Below are 22,610 nucleotides of genomic sequence, written 5' to 3'. Positions count from 1 at the left end.
ATTGTCAGTGTCATTATCAATGTCATATTCCGTGTCAAACAGGACATCCCTCCAGGAAGGAGATCAGCTAACATTCAATTAAAGTTTTCTCTGTTTAGATATCTAATTCTTAGAACATACAAGGCAGAGGTTCTCATTTATTTATTTATTTATGTGTTTATTTATTTTTATTGATTTCAGAGAGGAAAGGAGAGGGAGAGAGAGCTAGAAACATCAATGATGAGAGAGAATCATTGATTGGCCACCTCCGGCACACCCCCCACTGAAGATCAAGCCTGCAACCCAGGCTTGTGCCCTTGACTGGATTTAAACCCGGGACCCTTCAGTCCGCAGGCCGATGCTCTATCTACTGAGCCAAACCAGCCAGGGCTCTCATCCCCATTTTATAGATGAGAAAGCGAGTCTCAGGAAGTCGGGGCAACTGACCTTCCCCTGTAGAGCTAGCGAGGGCCGGACCTGAGAGCCTAGCCCAGGAGTCTGTAATCAGCCAATTGCCTTTTTTATGTGGTCTGTGAATTATGCGTGGTTTTTACATTTCTTAAGCATTGTGATATGTCAAAAGAAGATTCTATTTTGTGACATGTGAAAATTGTAAGAAATTTAAGTTTCAGCATCCATCAGTGAAGGTTTATTGGGACACAGCCCTGCTCAGATGTCACAGAGTCTCCGGCGGCTTCGCCTACAGTGGCAGAGCCGAGTCCTTGCAGCGGAAACCAGGTGGCCCACAACAGCTACAATATTTGCCGTGTGGCTTTTCACGGGGAGAGTTTGCCAACTCCTGGTCTTGCTCCGGGCACTTGGGCACGCATCCTTTGAGGAAAGAGGGTGTCTTGTTCCTCTTTTTGCCTTCCACACTTGGTAGGCACTCAATAGGTGTTTGCTAAATTGAATTTCTGTTATCACTCCTGAGTCTAAAATAAATCTCAAGTCGCCCTGGCACCGTCGCACCAGGTAAACTGCAAAATGAAATGATAATTTGCTCAAGGACAGAGACTCTCCAAGACTCCCTTTCACATAAGTTCACATTTGTGGTTCAATGTCTCTTGGAGTTAACAAAATACAGCGATTTCCGAAGAACCAGGCTGTTCTGGGAGCAGCTGAATGGGCAAATGAGTCTCGGGTAGGAGATGTTTTGGGGAAGTTGAACACTTGGTTTCCTGCTTGTTGGCCCCTTAAAAGGACAGCTGTGCCCCTGGAGGACCATGTGCGGATGGCAGGGGCTTTAGCTGCCAGGATCCTTCCGCACTGTGCAGAGGAATGAGGCCACGATGTCCTGGCTTTGAAGGCCCCGTTGGTTTCAAAAGATCAATCAAGTTATTAAAACTAAGCCAGGATCGATGTTTCCTCTGCATTAAATGTTTACAAGATAGGCACGCGCAGGCACATCAAGGTTGCTGGGCAAGCTTGCTCAATGTGGAGTCTGAGCCAGCCATTGGGCACGTGGGCCCCCTGTCAGGTGAGAGGCACTGAAAGGAGCCAGAGCTCCACTCCCTCAGGCCTCACAAGGGAGGTGGTGTGGGGCACCCCAGGAGCAGCCCTGACAAGTACAGCCTTCTCTCGCCCACCTGCAGACAGCTTCCTCTTTAAAAAAAAAAAAAAGGAAGGGAGAGGAGATAGAAACATCAATGATGAGAGAGAATCATTGATCCGCTGCCTCCTGCACACTCCCTACTGGGGATTGAGCTTGCAACCAGTGCATGTGCCCTGACCTGGAACTGAACCAGTGACCTCCTGGTTCATAGGTCGATGCTCAACCATTGAGCCACTCTGGCTGGGCGAGACAGCTTCTTAAAGCTCAGAGGTCCCATGGAGAGAGCCCCATTCTCCACACGTGTGCGAAGAAAACTTCATGCAAAGTCAGAACCAAGAGCTAAGGCCACCTCCCTGAGAAGTCAGCGTGCACCCTCTCTGCCCCTGTCAGACTCAAGGGCCAGCTCAGGATTCTTCAAAAGTTGTTAAATTGTTTTATTAAGTAACTAGAGGCCTGGTGCACAAAATTCATGCACTTGCGGTGGCGGGGTGCGTCCCTCAGGCCGGCCTGCGCCCTCTTGCAGTCCAGGACCCCTCGGATGTCAGACATCCCTCTCACAGTCCGGGACTCTCCCAGTCCGGGACCCCTCGCTCATTTCCCCCAGCATGCAGCGGAGGCAGGAGAGGTTCCCGCCACCACCACTGTGCTCGGCTTCTGGCTGAGCGGCGCTCCCCCTTGGGAGCATGCTGACCACCAGCAGGAAGCTCCTGTGTTGAGCATCTGCCCCCTGGTTGTCAGTGCGCATCATAGTGACCGGTCGTTCCGCCCTTCAGTCAATTTGCATATTAGGGTTTTACTATATAGGATTTCCTTTAAGTCATTTCCCCCCAAAGCCTAATTTTGTAAAGATTTTTTGCATTCCTCTATGTAGCTAACCACCTTATTTTTATAAGGAAAATCAACCCTGGCTGGTTTTGCTCTATGGTTGAAATGTCAGCCCTCAGACTAAAGGGTCTCGGGTTCAATTCCCAGTGAAGAGCACATACTTCAGTTGCAGGTTCGATCTCCAGCCCCGATGTCTCTTTCACATCCATGTTTCTTTCTCCGTCCTCTTCCTCCCTTCCACTCTCTCTAAAATATAAATAGAAAAAAGTATCCTTGGGTAAGGATTCAAAAAAAAAAAAAAAAAAGAAAAGAAAATCAGTGGATTTTCTTTATAATTTTAAGGTGGGGGGGAATTCCCAACCAAGGCATCTTTAAAAAATGGAAGCATATTATATATTCCATAAAGGGAAGTGCGGTGGCATACACTGAAGTCCTGTCTCTTAACAGTCATCCTGATAAAATTGGGTCTGTTTTCCTATAATTTGCCTCTTTCTCCCCAAAAGAAAAGTATGATGTTCAACAAATATTAATGGTAGTTACAATGTCCTGAGTTTTTTTTTTTTTTTGCTCTTGAAAAAGTGGCCAGAGCCACTCCAATGTCTTGAAGTGCACCTATATGTAAAAGAAATCTTCACAAGAAAAAAGTTATGCTTAAGATATATTAAAAACCATTTCTAATATCGAAGTCATATTGTTTCAACACACATTTAAGTATGAAGCATTTCAGTAGCTTTGGGTTGACATACTTGTGTGAACTAGCCTGGGCCCCTCTAAAATCTGGCTTCTAATTGAGAACCTAAACATATCTTTATACCGTTATCTCTAAAAAGCAAGTTACACATGAACTTTTGGGAAACATTTGTGAGGTGGATATTTCCTTAAGCCTGGGGTTAGAGGAAAATTACAGGGAGGTAGTGGTGATTTTTAAAATGCTAGGGTTACAGTCCTTTTTTTGTCATTTTTTTTTTTGGTCCTTTTATTTTTAACCGGGGATCCTGCAGGGTGGGACACAAGGACTCATGTGGTTTAACAGCTCCCCATCTGTCTTTAGAAGACATGTTTGAAGGAGACAGGAGGGATGATCAGCCAAGTTAAACTATTTGTGCAAATAGTAAGCAGGAAAAAGTATTTTCTTTTCTTTTTTCTTTTTTTTAAATATATTTTTATTGATTTTTTACAGGGAGGAAGGGAGAGAGATAGAGAGTTAGAAACATCGATGAGCGAGAAACATCGATCAGCTGCCTCCTGCACACCTCCCACTGGGAGATGCGCCCGCAACCCAGGTACATGCCCTTGACCGGAATCGAACCTGGGACCTTTCAGTCCGCAGGCCGACGCTCTATCCACTGAGCCAAACCGGTTTCGGCAAGTATTTTCTTAAAGAACATAAACGCCATACTTTACGGGACAGACAGACATAATTGGGATAAAAGCAGAGCCATCTCTGGTGAAGAGCATGGAGTTGTAACCAGCTCCTCACTCCGAGCAGTTGGCACATCAGCAGGTGGATCCCAGAGGGGCAGCCAGGACTTCTGTGCCGTATGCACAGTTTTCCCAGTGGGTTTACTAGAAATAGGAGCTGGTGTGCAGCCTAAACAAGCTGCTTGTGGAGCCCGCCTTGGACAGCGCACGCCTGGGAACTGGACCCGCCGCCTGCCCTGCAGGCAACTTCCTCTTCCGCTTGGCGTTTCTGCCGGTTCTTACCCTTTCCTGATCCATATTATCCTTGCCCCCTACCCCTTCCACACCTAAAGGTGCACCGGTTTATTGGAGTCTTGTTGTGTAATTTACTCATTGGAGGATTTGTTTTAATTTCCCTGAAATTTTACAGTTTAAATTGTCCATCCTTTACTTTCTCCAGCTTTAATTGCTCTGACCCACTTTCTGTTGAAATCTGGCCAATTAGACAGACATGAAAGCGCCTTTTAAAACAGTGCTTTTGAGTCTTCTGAATCTTTTTGGGACAGACCCCCCCTCCGAAAGTGTGATGAAATCTATGGGTCCTTCCCCTGGAAGAATGCATATCTAACACACACACACACACACACACACACACACACACACACACACACACGCCCATACAGCTTTGCATAAAACCACGGAAAGTTCATGGCTATTCCCAGACACATCTTTAGGCCCCAGGCTGCAAGCTGCATGGCCCTGATTGGACATAAGGGGAAGTGCCCTGGGGGGAGCCTGACATGCGTCACCGACACTGGGGTCACATGGATGGTGCCTGGGGTGAGGGGCCAGAGCGGTAAGCATATTTCCAAGATGCGTGTGCTTTCAAGTGCTTTGTCATAGGAACCAAGGATTCAAATTTTGCTTAAAATCTATTTCCAGAAAAGACTTGTCCAAAACAGTGGGAAGTGGTTGTGTCCCCAGAAAGCCTCCCACTTTTGCTGTTCACCCTCAGTCCCCTTGACCTGCTGGAGCCCAGTGGCGGGCTTTCCATGAGACGGGCTTTGGGCTGCTGGTGAAGATGCAGAGAGCCAGATGTTTCTGCAAGAAGTTGAGACATTATTTGAGTCCCAGTCGAGGCCGTTGGGTACACTGGGTGGGGAGCACCTATTCCCTTTTCATCTCATGTGACTAATCTTTAAGTGCTAACAAATGGTCAGGAGCAGCCACTCGCAAACCTCACCTAGGATCCAGTCTGTGCCTTTCCACTGCCACCACTAGCTGTGACTCTGGGCAAGCTGACTCACCTCCCTAAGCCTCAGTCTGCTCATCTGTGTGATGGGAATGCTAATGATTTCTCATCAGGGTGTGCTTAGCCCATGTTGTAAAGTTGTTCTGTGAATGGCTGGCTCCTTGTCCACACTCTCCCAAGGCCCAGAGGAGTCTCACTACTGGCTGGGTGGCCATAGTCCATACTGCCTTCTGGGGGGAAACTGCGAGTGAGATGACCACAGAGCTATCTGCAGACCCTGCCAAGGCCGGGTCCTGAGGCCACAGGAGAACGGCCCTGTGGGTACCTGTCACACCTGGCTCACTAATGCCTGAGTGGTGGTATATAGAAACAGACATTTTAAATGCAGACCAAAGGATGAATATCCAGCTAACTGCAGGAGGACTTCTTATCCTGCCTCAAAAGTATGGTTTCTGAACTGTCTTAGACAGGAGTGGGCAAACTTTTTGACTCGAGAGCCACAATGGGTTCTTAAACTGGACCGGAGGGCCGGAACAAAAGCATGGATGGAGTGTTTGTGTGAACTAATATAAATTCAAAGTAAACATCATTACATAAAAGGGTACAGTCTTTTTTTTATTTAGTTTTATTCATTTCAAACGGGCCGGATCCGGCCCGCGGGCCATAGTTTGCCCACGGCTGGTATAGACCCTATAGAAGCATTTTCCCCTGTGAAGTACCTTGAGTAGCCAGTAACTTAGGAAAAGTTAGTTTTTATACATTACTGATGATAATCCTATATAATAAAAGGCTAATATGCAAATCGACTGAACGAAGGAACAACTGGTCACTATGACGTGCACTGACCACCAGGGGGCAGATGCTTAATGCAGGAGCTGCCCCCTGGTGGTCAGTGTGCTCCCACAGGGGGAGCGCCGCTCAGCCAGAAGCCGGGCTCACAGCTGACGAATGCAGCTGTGGTGTCAGGAGCCTCTCCTGCCTCTGCAGCAATGCTAAGGATGTCCGACTGCTGGCTTAGGCCTGCTCCCCATCAGTCGGACATCCCCCAAGGGCTCCCGGACTGTGAGAGGGCACAGGCTGGGCTGAGGGACCCCCCCTACCCTACCCCCAGTGCATGAATTTTGTGCACTGGGCCTCTAGTAATAATAATAAATAATGTCATTTATTAAGTCAGGAACTATACTGGATAGTTGCCACATATTAACCCTTCCCCCCACAATACTGTGAGTGAAAAATTGAGCACCACTTAACAGACGGGAATACTGTGGCTTGAAAACTGCACCAAAGCTACCCACCTTATTGTGGTGGAGCCATAGCTCATCCCCATATCTTTCATCTTTCTCACTTTGACTCCCAGGGTCCTCTTGCCCTTCTCTGTGTTCTTTCATGATGCTGTAAACCCATGGTACATGCATAACGACTATGACAAGTTAAAGGAGTCAAAGAAAAATTAAGTGAATAAAAGAATAAGAAACCAACATGGTTTTTGGTTGACAAATTAGTAACTTGTTTTAAAGATAAAGTTTTCTGGTTTCTCTTTTCCTTTTGCCTCTGATGTTCCCAGAAGAATTCAGGATAAAAATACTTGCATTATACACCTGATTCCTTTTTTTTTTTAATCCTCACCAGGGATATTTTTTTCCATTGATTTCTAGAGAGAATGGAAGGGAGGAAGGAGGGGGTGGGGGAGAGAGAGAGAGAGACAGTGATTGGTTGCCTCCCGAACATGCCACTACCAGGGCTGGGAAATCTGCAACCCAGTATGTGCCCTTGACAAGGAATCAAATCCAAGATCTTTTGGTTCTCAGGCCGAGGCTCTAACCATTGAGAAAACTGGCTAGGGTGACCTGATGACTGTTTTTTTTAATGTTTTAAATTTTTTAGGGGGGTGGGGGGAACCTAAACACATGGCCAACACTTGTCTTATGATAATAGCAGAAAAGAATTTTTTAATGGAATTATTCTGAAAAACCATGAGGGATAGTTTCCATAGTTATAGGTTTAATCTGTGTTCTCTAATGTTGAATTATTTGCTCCAAAAACCAGGAAATAGAGCCTGTGTGCACTCCATGGACGGGTGTCCATGCCGGTTGGCTCACTGCTGCACCCTCGTTGTAGGGCCAGGAGCATGGTGACTATGAAAGATCCTTTGCCTAGGCGTCTGAAACCCTGGATTCTGGTCCTGAATTGAGACTTTTTAAAAAATCCTCACCTGAAGATATTTTTCTATTGTCTTTTCAGAGAGAGTGAAAGGCAGGCAGGGAGGGAGGGATAGAGGGAGAGAAACATCAGTGTGAGGGAAATATCAATCGACTGGTTGCCTTCCGCATACACCCCAACTGGGGATGGGGAGTGAACCCGAAACCCAGGAACATGCCCTTGAGCAGGAATTGAACTCTCGACCCTTTGGTGTGCGGGCAGACGCTCTAACCACTGAGCAGCACCAGCCAGGGCCTGAAGGGAGGCTTTTATTAGCCATGTCACCTGGGGCACTTTACTTCAGAGAGCTGGTCCTCGGCTTCTTAAAATGAAAAGTAGGAACTGTCTATCCTGTCTTACCGGTCACTGTAGGGACCAAGCTCTGGGCGAGTGTTTGGTGGCATCATCAGGACTCTCTCTGTTCCTTTCCAAGCAAATAATATTGTGTCTTTCTGTGTAGATTGGAAAATGAGCTCTCATCTCTGTGTGTGTCTCACTTACCTTTGTCCCATCCTGAAGGTGCTCACAACAGTGCCCCAGAGCGGCGTGATTCAGTGGGATGCAGGGACGTTGGACTGGCTGGGTCCTCGGGTGCCTGGGCCCGCAGGCTGGCCACGAGAAGCCGGCCCCTATCAGAGCTACCACCTAGACTAGGCTGGAATCTAGAGGCCTAAAGTCGAAAAATGTCCTTTGTAAGTCACCTGTGGGGTCAGGCGGTCCCTGGCTCCGCCCCACCTCCCTATGTCCTCTCAGAGTGTAAAGCCAGGTCCCCTGAGCGGCCAGGACTGGAGGGCAGGGTCGGGAGTCATCACGGAAGCGGAGCTGAGCAGAGGCCAGCGCAGGTGGCTCCCACCACCCCTGGAAAAGCTCCCTTCTTCCCTGGGGCCTGCGGCTGGAGCAAGGAAGGCCAGAGTTAGTGCCATGGTGGTCCTTTGTGGAGTGCCATTGTTCTGGGAGGAAAGCAGGTGGTCCCTCAGCACTGGGGTCCCAAGTCCCAGTCTGGGCGTGGTTGCTGGGCCCCCAAACCGGGCCTGGGCTTGTGGCAGACAGCAGCCTGTGCTATCAAGGTGACTCCAGCAGCCAGGCAGTGAGCAGGGGCTGAGCCCATGAGCTTATTTCTGCCCATTCCTTCTCCCTTCGCTCCCCTCCAGCTCCTCCTCCCTCCCAACCCCCCTCAGCCTGTGGGCCCCGGTTCCCTGAGGGGCAAAGCAGCCGAAGCTGCCATATCCCAGTTGGACCATGTCTTATGTCTTATTTTGGCTGATAGCCTGGGCTCTGGGACAGAGCACCATAGCCAACACCTTCCCCCTCCCCCACTTGCCATCCGCCCTGATATTACCTGGGCTGGGCTGTCTGAGCTCATCCCCTGCTGCTGGGCTAGGTGAGGACAGGTGAGCCAGGGCTACAGGAAGAAAAACTGGCTGGTTGAGGGGAGATGCAATTGAGTGTTTTGTTTTGAAATGGCAAGAACTTAAGTCACAGAAAAAAATGCCACTGCCTAACTGCCCTGTGCTCACATCCTCAGCCGAGTGCAAGCCTCTTTCTGATGCCCCCTGGAAGCTATGGGCAGTGGCCCTCAGGATGGGTCCCCGGGTGGCAGGAAAAGGCCCTGGATAGCCCTGGATAGTCAGGGCGGGGATGTCACCTGCTGCTGCAGGCCCGGGGTCCCGGCTGCCGGCTGCCGAGGCTAGCCGTGGACTGCGGAAGCCGTGGGGCAGATCCATCCGGCGAGGCTGCCAGCTTGGAGGGCAGCGGGTGAGCAGAATGCTGACAACAGAGCAGGAGGCTGTTCCCAGCTGAGCGCGGGCCAGTCCAGTGAGAATACAGATCAAAACCCCGCTCCTCGGCCTCTGAGCCGTCTGCTGTCGAAGGCTGCTAATTGGCTGCGCCTGCTTAATATTTCGTTCACACACACATGGAAAGGAGGCGGCTGGCCTGTGGCGGAACTTCCCTTCCCCTCCACCCTGCTCCCCTTCTGAGCGGTGGAGAGATGGAGGGACCAGGTGGCGGATGGGCACCTCCTCCTGGCCCAGAGTCTGGCCCTGGACTGCCTCTCTTAAAAAGATGGGCCCATGAGAGAACCCAGGAGGAAGGAGGCCCTTAGCTAACACTATTTGGGTCAGGAAAGGGTTTCCTCAGCAGGTGTTTCAATTCCTGATTAAAATGTATTCTAATCTTTTAAATTATACTTTCAGCAACTTTTTTTTTTTTTTTTGGTTAGAAGTTCACAGAGCCGTTAGTTTGCTGATCTGCATGCAAACCTCTGAGATGTACATGCGGAATGTTTCCCCTGTGTTCTCCGATCTGCTGTTTTCTGTATCTGGCTGCCGTTCCCTCACAGCTGTGTCAGTGCTCTTGGCTGTGAGCATGGGAATTGGCTCACATGTCACACTTCACTAATTATTACTGCAAGAGTGGCTTTTGTTATCTATGGAGTTGGCCTTGTGTTTCCTATTGCCCCCAAACTGTGATTCAGAAAGAGGCTGGGGAGGGTTTTCTGGGACCACACAGGGCTTGCTATTGGCAAGGGAGTGCTTTGTAGAAGGGAGACCAGGAGAGACCTCTCCAGACCTTTACCCTGCCCCTTGCCCCCTTTGAAACTGGAGATGGAAGCAGAAGTCTGGAGACTCGGTCCCCAGAGTTTTGGAAATGGAACTGACGCCAGGCACCTCCTCGTGGGACCTTGGCCTGTGTGGCCTCTCTCAGCTGTTGACTTTGAGACTTTCCATCACTGTGATGTGCTGCTCCTCACCTGGTCATTGTGATGCTGTCTGAGGGGCCCTGAGGTGTTTGAGGTCATGAGCGAGAAGGACAGGACGTGGGATAAAATAGTAATCGGCACAGATTTGATTTATCCAACTTTGTAAAAAGATAAAAAAAATGAGGTACTGACCCTCCCACTGACCCCTGCAGTCCTCCACCTCAAGGAGCCCCTTCCTCCCATCCTGGGAAGTCCCTTCCGCCCAGCCAGGAAGGATGCCCCACCCCCAGGGCCTCTGTTGGAGGACGCGCACCTGCGCGGGGTTGTCTGAGCCGTTGCTCTGCCTCCGTCAGGGAGGGCCCACTTGGTCCTCCCTGTTTCCTAAGTGGACGGGACAGTGCTGAACACGGGGGTGAGTGGAAACGTGGAGATGGGGAATGAGGTTGTCGGGGTTGACTCAGGAGGTGAACGGCCCTGAAACCACCTTTCCTGCCATTGAGCCGCTGCCTGAAATCTGACCATGAGAATGTAGTTCTCTATTTTAAGCCACAGAGGAGACTTGACCCCTGAGAACGATAGCACAACAAGCTCTGCGAATCACGCCCACTCCGTGGAGTGTGGGACAGTGTGAGGATCCTTATGTGGGCTGGGTAGGGTAGGCACAGACCACGGGGGCCCCCAAAGGCAAATAATCCTGCTTTACATTTGGGGCTTGTTTGTTTGTTTGCAGGGGTTTTTTATTTATTATTATTGTGGTCAAATACACATAACATAAAATTTACCACTTTAACCATTCTTAAGGGTACAAATCAATAGCATTAATAGCAAGTGTGGTACTACCGTCATCTCCAGAACTTCTCATCTTGCAAAACTGAAACTCTGTTCCCATTAAACTGTAACTCGTCACTCTCCCTCCCCACAGTCCCAGATAACTACCGTTCTACCTTCTGTCCCAACAAATTTGACTACTCTGGGTTCTTCATATAAATGGAATCGTACAGTATGTGTCCTTTTGTGACTGGCGTATTTCACTGAATTTAATGTCCTCAGGGCTCTGCCATGCAGCACAGTGTGTCAGAACGTCCTTCCTTTTTAAGGCTGAGTAGTCTTCCATGGTTTGTATAGACCACATTTCATTTATCCATTCATCTGCCGGTGGACATCTGGATTATTTCCACCTTTTGGCTATTGTAAATAACGTAGCTGTGAACATGAGTGTGGAAATAACTTTGGAGTCGCTGCTTTCAATTCCCAGAAGTGGGACTTCTGGATCATGTAGTAATTCTCTGCTTAACTTTTTGAGGAACTGTCACACTGTTTTCCACCGTGGCTGCACCATTTTACATCCCCACCAGCAGTGCACAACAATCCCTGTTTCTTCACTTTTTTGACATCCTAATGGGTGTGAAGCGAATCTCACGGTGGTTTGGATAGGCATTTCCCTCATGATTAGTGATGTCGAGCACCTTTTCATGTGCTTATTGGCCCTCTGTATATCTCTCTGCTTCCCGTTTTGTTTTAAACGTGTGTGTGACCTGAGAAGAGCTGCTCAGTCAAAGATGGGAGACAGTGTGCCGGGCAGCCAGCTTAGCGCGGCTGCTGTCTGCCCAATAGTGGCGAGTCCTCAGTAAGGGCTCGTTCCGCATTGCGCTGGAGTCGGATGAGGTTCGGTTGCTGTGTCCCTCACTTCCCCTTCTCAGTGCCCATCCTTTGCTCAACTGAAACTTATCTGGGGTTCTGGATGTGGCCTGTATGTCTCCTTGCTGTCTCTGTGTGCCTCTAAATTTAAAAAAGAGTTTTCTCCTTTGCAGTTGTATGGCTCCCTGCCCTCCTGTCATCCTAAATGACTGAGATGCACAGGAGTAGGGGGACGGGAAGGAGGGGACAGCAGACCTGATGTGCAGACTCCATAGGTGTGGAGGCCTGGTTCAGATGACGCGGGGGGAGGGGCAGAAAGCAGAGACTCCCAGGACACTACCCAAGGGGAGCCAGAGCTTCCCTGTGAACCCGAAACCTCTGCCGACACCCTACCAGCCTCCCGAAGGCAGATCCCTGTGCTCCTTTCCCCAGCAGAGCTGTGGCTCCTCTGGTGTCCTCGCTGGTTGCTGAAGCAGAAACCCTCCTGGGGACTTTCTGATACTGACAACCAAACTGTTCTCTGCGGCCCTCATTCCTCATCACCCAGAAGAAAAGCCCTACTTATTTCCCCTTAAGGTCCAGTTCAAATACTGCTTCCTCTACGAAGTCATCCCCAGCATCTACTCCCACCTTTGCATTGCCTGCAAGGTGTTTTGTGCGTCACAGATGTGACACCTGACACCAGGTGTGCCTTGTCTCATAGTCATGTGTCTCCTCCGGCAGACTGTGGCCCCCTGTGGTCAGCTCTGCAGCTTACTCATCTTGGCATCTCCCCTGGCAAAACCCCACTGCCTAGTCCTTGATGACTGGGAATGGGGCACTGATTATTATGCACAGTTTTCCTTCCATTTTTCACTTTTCATCATTATTCAGGGTTTTCTCCGGGTTGAGAGATGGTCCTGGGACGTTGAATAAGAACACAGTTCCTAAACTCAGGAAGCTTTTAATTTGGTAGCCAGAGAGATCATTTCTGCATTTTTATGTATGGCATGCTTTTGGATGTATGGTTGATAATGAGAAAGAGGTAAACAACATAGTACATGGAGTTCTGTTTTTGAAATAGCTGGGATCTGTGGCTAATGCAGTGCATAGGCAGCTAGGAAAACAAACCTACTCTGTGCTTGAAGCCGTGTCCTCCTGTGGATTGATAAGGGGCATAGTCTGTGCACTGTTGCTGCACCACCTGCGTTTACACAAGAAGCTGCCTGGGTAATTATTGGATATGGCAGGTCCTTACGCAGGTGGTTTGCAGTTGACCTTTGCTTAAGGAACAGGAGGATTTGTTTGGCCAAAACAATGATAACTATTCACATGGCATTTAAATGCCGCTGGATTTTTGCAACTGAGAATGTGATGTGGGCACTGCACGAAACGTGAGCATCCTATACAGTGCCTACCTTATTTCCTGTTTCATTTTGGTTTTCTCTCCCAGGGTGCTTTGCTGGCTTGTCTGCTTAAAGGTGTGTTCCAGGCCACCACGGCCTCTGGGTGTGTCATGGTGGTGGGAATCCAGAAGCCTGTGCCTGTCTTGGAGGCACCACTTGGCATCACTAGTCCATGAATTGACCATTGAAGGGGCTGTTTCCCATCTTAGAAATGGGATAACACCTAATATCCTTATCTATAGGATTTGGTGAGGGTTTAGGACCGTGGTCAGCAAACCGCGGTTCGTGAGCCACATGCGGCTCTTTGGCCCCTTGAGTGTGGCTCTTCCACAAAATACCACGTGCGGGCGCGCACATACAGTGCGATTGAAACTTCGTGGCCCATGCGCAGAGGTCGGTATTTTGTGGAAGAGCCACACTCAAGGGGCCAAAGAGCCGCGGTTTGCTGAGCCGCAGATTGCCGACCACTGGTTTAGGAGGTAATGTGTCTAATGCTCAGAAGGGCTCGGGTGTAACCGGGTCCTGGTTATGGGTGTTGTGGATGTGATGGGCCTGAATGCAAAGCCCAGAGGCCCAGGTCGGCTGGTCCCCACTGCTGAGCAGGTGAGGAGGGAGAGGACATGGTTCCAGCGGAGCTCCGGACTCGGGAAGAAATGTCCTATCCAGACAGGGACCCGGCCAGCGGATTTGCCATAAATCAACACTCCTGTGTCTGAAGCTGAAGATTTGTCTGGTGAAATGGAGAAGCTGATGGGAGGGTGGTACAGAGTGGCCAAGTTCAGGAGCAGATGAGGAGGTGAGCGGCAGCCAGGATCACCCCTCTGAGGTTTCCTCCTGAGAAGGCTGCTGCCTTCTCCAAGGTGGGCGGTGGCCCTTTAGCCTCTCAGGCATGCAGGTTGGATTGAATACACTGTTTTATGATCCAATTCTGTCAGCTGTTTAGCAGCTCACCATTTCCTGTTGAGCAGTTCCGGGAGCCGGCAGTCCAAATCCCAGCGGCTGGCCCCGTGGGAAGAGTGCGCGGCAGCAGCTTGTTTTGATGGTCTTTGTTATTGGTGACTGAAATATTTCTGACATAGACATCTATGGACCCACTGCACAGACTCAGAAGCAAAGTGTTAGTGTAATCCAACCCTCGTGCCCCCACCCCTTCCTCCCCACTCTCCAGCCATCCACATCGTCTTCTGTTAGGCCCCAAGAATCCCCTTCCATGCTGCCACCTCTGTTTGCGGTCCTGAGCAGTATTAGAATTCTCGATGCTACTGTGTCTTTCTCCTAATTTTTAAGTTAAAAGCTTCTTATCACACACAATAACTTCATCTTTTTCCTCTGATACTCTTCTATCTTAAGATGAGGAAACATATGGTATTAGGACCTCTTCATCATTTTATTTTCACATGTAAAGAGGAAGAGACACTAGTAAGTATCTGGGAGGAAGATTATTTTTTTATTTTATTGGCAGAGACAGTGTCACAGAGCGGGAACCATTTCTTTTTCTTTTTTTTTCTTTTTTTAATGCTTTTATTGGTTTCAGAGAGGACAGGAGAGGGAGAGAGAGCTGGAAACATCAATGATGAGAGAGAATCATTGATCAGCTGCCTCCTGCATGCCCCACACTGGGGATCGAGCCCACAACCCGGGCATGTGCCCTGACCTGGAATCAAACTGTCCCCTCCTGGTTCAAGGGTTGACACTGAACCTCTCAGCCACACCGTCTAGGCGAGAGGAAACCATTTCTAAGTGGGTGGAAGATGGGAAGCCACAGGTACAGAGGCACCATTTTTTTTTTCTTTTTGGAAACTCAGAATTAGGAGGCTCAGTGTTTTTCCTGTTTCCTACTTAAAGGAAAAGGTGCAGCACAAGGCAGCAGGCACTTCATGCTCTTAGGGGCGGAGTCGGTGCTGTGACCCTCGCCCCACAGATCATTATTTTTCTCTTACACCATCTTGCCTACCCACGACTGACAAAGCTACCTCCTTAATTGACTCGGAAGGACAAGTATTAATGGAAGAAGATGACATTGAATTATGAGATTCAGCAACCAATTACATGGCAACTTGGCCCAGCGTAGTACCTTTCTCATTGTCGACACTCACTAATCATTTGATTGATTAGTAGGAAATTAGAGATGGTGTGAATAATTGAAATCGAGGCAATGCACCCAACTCCCTGTCTTCCCCCAACACTCTCAAAGGGGCACCTACTGAAATCCCAAGACCATGTTTCAGTGCATTCACCTAGTTCATCCACTAACAGATGGCTTATCCATCAGTTATTGAGTGCTTGCTGGGTGCTGGGGCTCCAAAGCTGAAAAGACATTGTCCTGCCATTGAGGTGCAGAGTATGAGGGTGGCATCTGACCACAGCACAGTGCTCACCGTGATGGAGCACATGCTAAAGGCAGCGGGGATGAGGGAGGAAGAGAACCTCGATCGTTCTGAGATTTTCTTCACTTTACCCAAACCATCTCCATGTGAAGGTGCTGCTTAACCAAAGGAAGGAGAAGGTAGAGCCTCAGAGGGCCCTTGTGTGTTAACTTCTCGGCATCGAGGTGTCCTGAAAGGGTTGTCTCTGCCCACCTGGTGCCCTGCCTGCCTCAGGGGGAAACATCAGTTCGGTCCTGTCAGCTGAGTGGTCTGTGTGTTCTGATGGGGAAGTTTCCCTGAGCCTTTCATGTGGCTCTTGTCTTGGCCTTGCCGAGACCAAGGGAAAAAATGCTTGTGATCGTCATTGAAATTCCCACAAGCCATCCAACTCTGCAGGGAGGTTTACCTAATGGGAAAAGTCGCTTCACTACCTGTCACTTAAGGGAACATCAGAGAATACAGCCAACCTGCCAAAGATATGCATTCCTCCCCCCCCCACTGTTTTCCTAGAGAAAGCAAAGCTCTCCACCCACAGGGGACTGGAAAAAGCAATGGCTGTGGTTTGGACAGTGCCTCTGCTACGAGAGAGGCTGTGGTGCTCCTGACTCACAGCCTTGGGGAACAGTGATCCTGGAAGCAGAAAGCACATGAGCACGTTAGGGTGGCAAGGGATGGGACAGAAAGAGCCCTGTCAGTCAAGTTACAGAGGAAGAAGAGGACAACCACCACCACCACCACCTGGGAAAGCAGTGCTTGATTGGTTTGGTGATTTGGGGACAAAAACCCCAGTAGTTCTAGTCTTTTGGTTTTCAGTTGAACTTTTTTTCCTGATGTTTATATCCGTATGATTTGAAAAGGTTTAACAAACACCTAAGTCCAAGCAGTGTGATGTTTTAAAGCCCAGGATCTCAATATTCTCAGTGAGGTGAGATCCAGGCCACGAGGTCTAATGACTTTAAATGAACCACCATCTGGCCACTGGGAGAATCAGGGTGGAGGCGCCTCTTAGTGGGAGTTCTGGCTGCGGTATGGGAAACCTCAAAGATAGAACTTCTCGTTTTTGTTCAAATACCGGAGATCAAGGCTTTGATTCAGACAGCTAGGTAAAGACCCCAATGATACATGCCTCTGTAGCCCTCTGCCATCTTTTCTTCAAAAAGATAAAAAATTATTTGTTGAGCCCTAGCTGGTTTGGTTCAGTGGATAGAGCGTCGGCCTGTGGACTGAAGGGTCCCAGGTTCGATTCCAGTCAAAAAGCACATGCCTGGGTTGTGGGCTCGATCCCCAGTAGGGGCATGCAGGAGGCAGCTGATCAATGATTCTCTCTCATCATTGATGTTTCTATCTCTCTCTCTCCCTCTCCCTTCTTCTCTGAAATCAATAAGAATGTATTTTTTAAAAAATTATTTAACAGTGGCCATTCTTGTATGTAATTTTTTATGAAGCCGAGCATTGGTGAGTCTTAACATTGGATGTGTTGTGGGACTTGTCAGTATTTGTACAGTAATTATATTTATTTACTTACCACTTTCGTTTTTAAGTACGACTTTTTACCCTGCTCCTCAGCAACAGAATTCTGTTGAAACAAAGCTAATCAGCAGGGGCTGGTTCTGTTAGCAGGAGGCAGGCCGTGTGGGCTGTCCAACATTGTCCCAGGTGTTTCCCGAGCTTTCAACATGTTCAACTGGCGTGTGTTTCCACACCGTTGTTCCAGAGGAATTCTGCTATACGTTTTTCCTTCTCAGCAAAGTCCCTCACTCACATTAGTGACAGAACTGTAATTATTTTTAAATACTGGTAAGCAACATGAGTCATTCTCAGAACTCAAGGAAACTTGCTGCTGAGTCGTTGGCAGTTTCCACACGACATAAGGATGTGATTTAAAGACCTAAGGGATTCCATTTTCCATGATTCAGGTGAGTCCCAGTAGAGGCTTCTTATTTACAGATGGAAAAATGAGAATGAGACAGAGGCAAAGATAAGAGTCTGTAGAAATAAAACCCTTAAAACAGGGTTTCTCTCCCTTTTGTTGTAAATCATTGTTGTAGTTGAAGCTTACAGGCCTGGCACGCTTGTTTTCTTTCTGTGTGTGTGTGTGTGTGTGTGTGTGTGTGTGTGTGTGTGTGTGTGTGTGTGGTTTTCCCATCAGGGTAGTAGAGGACAAGAAGCACTTACACATTTTCTTTCCTAACCTGCCCTCCTCCGTGGTCCCGACAAGCTGAGGCTGGCTCTTTGCGTTGGTACCCGCCTCCAGCACTCCAGTCAGCCCCGCCAGCAGAGGAGACCTGCATTTCAGGTGTGAGAGGAGGAGCAGCCTCTCCAACTGTTGGTCCTCACCCCTGAACATCATCCCTCCTGCTTTCCTGCTCTCCCATTTGCTGAGGCCATGGGGGGCACAGGGGCTGCCTCGGGGTGGCCCCACCACCTACAGGGCACAGGGAAGGCCTTGGCATTGCTTTCCTTCACCCTGCCCAGGTGGAGGCACCTGTGTTGGATGAGAAGGTGTTAGAGCAGGGGTGGGCAAACTTTTTGACTGGAGGGCCACAATGGGTTCTTAAACTGGACCAGAGGGCCGGAACAAAAGCATGGATGGAGTGTTTGTGTGAACTAATATAAATTCAAAGTAAACATCATTACATAAAAGGGTACGGTCTTTTTTTTTTTTTTTTTTTTTTTTTTAGTTTTATTCATTTCAAATGGGCCGGATCCGGCTGGCGGGCCGTAGTTTGCCCACGGCTGTGTTAGAGCCTGGGTCTTCCTGCTCAGCCCAGAAGGGAGTGCCTTGTCTCCTTGGCTTGTATTTGGTACCAAATAGCGGAAATGTGGCCTCCATAGGCCTGCTGCTGGGTGGTGGGGGGTGGAGAGGAGATGTGCTGCTGAATCTTCAGGGTGGCCTATGGCCTGGTCCTAGCCTAAAGCCAGAAGAGGCAAAGAGGAGGAGAGGCTTCCAGAGCTGCTGGGTAGGAAAGGAATGGGGGTGGGAAAGGAATGGGGCTGGGGAAGGAATGGGGGTGGGGGAGGAATGGGGGTGGGGAAGGAATGGGGGTGGGGAAGGAATGGGGGTGGGGGAGGAATGGGGGTGGGGAAGGAATGGGGGTGGGGGAGGAATGGGGGTGGGGGAGGAATGGGGGTGGGGAAGGAATGGGGGTGGGGAAGGAATAGGGCTGGGGAAGGAATGGGGATGGGGAAGGAATGGGGGTGGGGAAGGAATGGGGCTGGGGAAGGAATGGGGGTGGGGAAGGAATGGGGGTGGGGAAGGAATGGGGGTGGGGGTGGGGAAGGAGTGGGGGTGGGGGAGGAATGGGGCTGGGGCAGCCCAGGGCTGGTTACTCAGCAGGATGCCTGCTCCTCCATCCTGGCTGTACAGACTCAGCCAAGTGTTCTCAGATCAAACCCCAGCATTTGTACTTCAGGGCCCACATCAGCCTCCCATCCCCAGAAAACCTGGAGATTTGCCTTTCTGCCACTATTAGTGAGAACATAGATTACGTTCACCTTACCTTTCCCTACTCTCTTTCTTCTACCCCAAAAGGCTAAACCCCAGACCTTTTCCACCATGCTCCGGTAACGCTGGACCAAGACCCACCCACTGGCGCACTCCCAGGGAGATTTCTTTTCTGTCCAGTGTGGGCTTCACCACGCGGCGCCTTAACTGCAGGGCCTTCCCAGCTCTCCTTTCTTTCCTGTAATTCTATACATACGGCATCAGCCTTCACCCGGGCTTTGTTTGCGGCCTTCAGAGGGTCATTCTCATCTGACTTGGGTTTCTTGAATTTTAAGTGAAGTTTGTTCTGACCAGCCTGGTGCTACCTCATGTAGAAGAAATGTAGGTTCATGATTGTAAGTTATGAAATGCAAAAGGGATGGCTAAAAAAACAAACTTCCTCTTCCACTACAAACAAAATGTCTCAATAAAAGCACAGCGTTAAAATTTGAAATGTCCTTTGATACTAACTCGTTGCCCTCGGAACATGTGACTGAGAAGGGCAAGGAAGTCCGTCTGTCTCTGATGTGGCTCACTATTGCATTGTCTAAGTGATATTACTCATTTTTCTGTTACAAACTGAAGTGAAACTAATACACCCTCGCTGTGACAACCAGTTTGACAAGTTGGCCAGAGAGTCCATCTGCACCTGCCGAGCTCCCCGCACATGCCTCGGCTCCGTGTGCGGCCACAGTCTGCATCACGGCTGCCCAGTGCTGCCGTTCCAGTGTGAAAGCAGCCACAGGCAGCCTGGAAACAAAAGAGCTGTGTTCCCATGAAGCACTGCTTGCAGACACTAAAATTTGGACTCATCATGAATTTCACAGAAGAAATATTATTTTTCTTTTGGTTGTTTTGAACCATTTAAAAATATTTAAAAAACCCATTCTTAGCTCACAGGCTGAATGAAAATGGGTGGCAGGTTGTGTAAACATGGGCAGTGGCAGGAGTTGGCCCACAGGCCATACCTTTCTGAACCTACTTCCTACCTGATCTCACCCCAAAGGCTGAGGAGCAATTCTGAACCCTGCTCTCAAGCAGCATTTCGAAACCGCAGTTCAGAATGCGTTAGTGAGTTATGAAGTCCATTTGGGGGGTCCTTTCCAGCAAGCTAAAGAAAAAGGATAGAATTTAGTGCATTCCACATAATAAAGGTTAAGTACTGTATCATGAAACTTTTGGGGTGTGTGTGTGTGTGTGTGTGTGTGTGTGTGTGTGTGTGTGTGTGTGTACTGAGTCACTATGCTGTCAAATACTTGGAAGGAATTTTGTATCAACCATGGCTTTCCCCAGCCCCCAGATTTTGTGCACAAAGGAACACAAAGGCTGAGAATTGATGGAGTGCTAATGTTGTTAGCCAACAAGAGGGAACTGAAGTGAGTGTGACCGCCTTCCTCCAAGGTCTTCAGGTGGAGAGAGGTGGAAGCACTACATGAAGATCTGTCCTTGAGATATTGGGTTGTTTGGGGCCATGCCCACTAAATATGAATTTCCTGCTTTCAGGTTTTGCTTATTTCTAAGAATCTGTCTTCATCTCTACTCTTCTGTCTCTCCAGACTCAGTGATATTTAAAACCCTTGGTTGGGTATTCAGGATTCTTCACTAAGTGAGAAACAATTGTGTGTGGGAAGAGGGATGGTGTATTTCAGTCTGATAAAAGCAGCTCATGCCAAACATGACTGCCAGCCCAACTGCAAGCCAGGCCTTGAGGAGGAGGAGGAAGGAAGGAAGGCTTTGGCATGTTAATAACTCAGCACCCATCGGGGTGCCCTGTGCTGACCCACATCCTAGAGAGAGCCCCAGAAACTCCAGGAACCAGAGGGAAGCCTTGGGCTTGGGCTTTCCGCTTTGCTGATCAGTCAGTTGAGCTGAAAAGTGTCTGGTAGGTCGGATAGTGATCAGGGGAGGGAGGCGGAGACAGACTCTTAGGTTCCTGCCTTGGAAGGAGCTCTAAACAATGGTGTGGGGTGGGAGAAGGAAAAGTGGGGAATCCAAAGATGTTTGGGGGTTCTTACTGAACAGTCTGAAGCCCCTGCTCAGCTCTGTACTTCCTGGTGGTTGAGGGGGTGGCGGGCGGGGGCGGGGGGCGGGGGTGCGCTCTGGCTCCCAGCTCTGAAGGCCTCGTAGAGAGGACGGGAGGAGCAGGCATGAGTAGCCCCGAGCCAGCTGGATGTCCCTGACCCAGTGGGTGAGAAAGGCTCCATCTACAAGCTGTGGGGAGAGAAGGCATGCTGGCAGAGCCAGAAGGAGCCTCACACTTCCTTGTTCTGCTGCTCAGATGACGCTTGTGGCTTTCTTGTTTACCCAGAGGGAGAAATGTTTACTCTTGTGAGGGATAATGAGAGATTAGCTTCTATTTCCAGGGAGGTGATGAAGGCTGAGGTAAAGGGTGACCAGGAAGGAATATCAGTTACTTCCTCTCAGGAACAAAGACTCTAAGTTGCACTGGGCATCTGGTACCCTGTGCTGGCTTTGTGAGGTGTCTCCGCACAGTCAGGGACTCCTGCTGAGGGTTCAGGGGCGCCGTGTGCAGGGGGAAGATCTGCAGCCATGCCTTCCCTGGTCAGTTGCCCAGTTGCACTTGGAGTGAGCAGACATGACTGCAGCTGGTGCCTGGCCTCAGGTGTCGGACAGATGAGTCTCGGGCAGAGAAAAGCACCGCGCCTAGCTCAGCATCTGGAACACGGTGAACATGCAGGAGACTGTTGGATTAGTAAGTGCAGGATGCACTTATGTGTCATTCTGTCTGCAGGGCTAGTGTCTATGTGTGCACTCATACAGAGGCACAGATGGGAGCCAGTAACCAGGCAGTGAGTGGCCTGGCTAAATAAAGAATTGTGAGCGGAAAATGAAGAAAATTCAGATGGCTTTTGTCACTCTAAGCAGATGGCTCAAATCATCCAGAGTATACCCCTGCAGAGGTAAGAAGACAAAATGGAAAGTCATAGGAAATATAACCCCTGCCCCAGGGAAGATGCTGCTTGGACCTTGATTTAAAGCTAGAGCCCAAAGGAAGATGTAGCCACAGCAGTCAGACAAGAAAGAGAATTAACCCTTTGCGGTCGTTTGTCTGCTCTCAGCCACCACAGCAAGGAACTGTACGAACCTTAACTCTGTTCATTCATGTATCAGTTCATAATTTCTCTGAAAGTTCTTAAGTGTCTAAGCGACCTTGTCACGAACCAAAACATTGCCCCGACAAATCGGAGATATCGAAACTCAATATAAACAAACACGGTCGTTCCACACTCGCCATGCAAAACACCGTGGCGAGTCAGTCGCCTTTTGAGAGTGAAGAAATCGACAAGCTTCGGAGATACTTCGCAGAATTTCAAATAAAGCTTTACATATTGCGTTTAACTGTAATTAGGCATTCTCGCTTGTTAAGATATTTCAAAATAATACTCCAAAATGGCAAAAAGAAAGTTACCGAAAGAAGTGTACTGCGAATCTGAAAGCAACGATGAAGAGTTTTATTTTGGCAGCAAGACCATCGGCCTCAGATAAAGATGAAAGGCTTAATGGGAAACTGCATATATTGCGGCACTGTGAAGGTGTGAAAAGTAAAGATTGCTCTGTATGTTCAAACAGAAAGATTAGGGGCAGAAGACGCCAAACTAATTATTTTTGCGATTCATGTAGTCGAAAACCAGGACTGCATATTGGAGACTGCTTTCAAAGATACCACACAATGGAGAAATATAAAATATAATTTTTACATAAAAACATGTCATTGAAACACATTATTGTCTAAACATACATCTAATGTTCAAAAAAGAATTAATAAATCTTGTTTATCCTTCATAATCTTGCATGTTATGTATCACT

The 22,610-nt window shown here is 48.9% G+C and overlaps 1 protein-coding gene across 10 annotated transcripts in view; it reads left to right on the top strand.

Moving 5' to 3' along the window:
• The window catches only part of SLC22A23 (solute carrier family 22 member 23), a 185,902-nt gene that overhangs the window by 86,919 nt on the left and 76,373 nt on the right, over positions 1 to 22,610 (top strand). The window lies entirely within an intron of this gene.

The sequence above is a fragment of the Myotis daubentonii genome, chromosome 3 (genome assembly GCF_963259705.1).
Source record: "Myotis daubentonii chromosome 3, mMyoDau2.1, whole genome shotgun sequence".
NCBI classification, from domain to species: Eukaryota; Metazoa; Chordata; class Mammalia; order Chiroptera; family Vespertilionidae; genus Myotis; species Myotis daubentonii.
The sequence above is the reverse complement of the archived record's forward strand: the minus strand, read 5'-3'. Positions and strand labels throughout refer to the sequence as shown.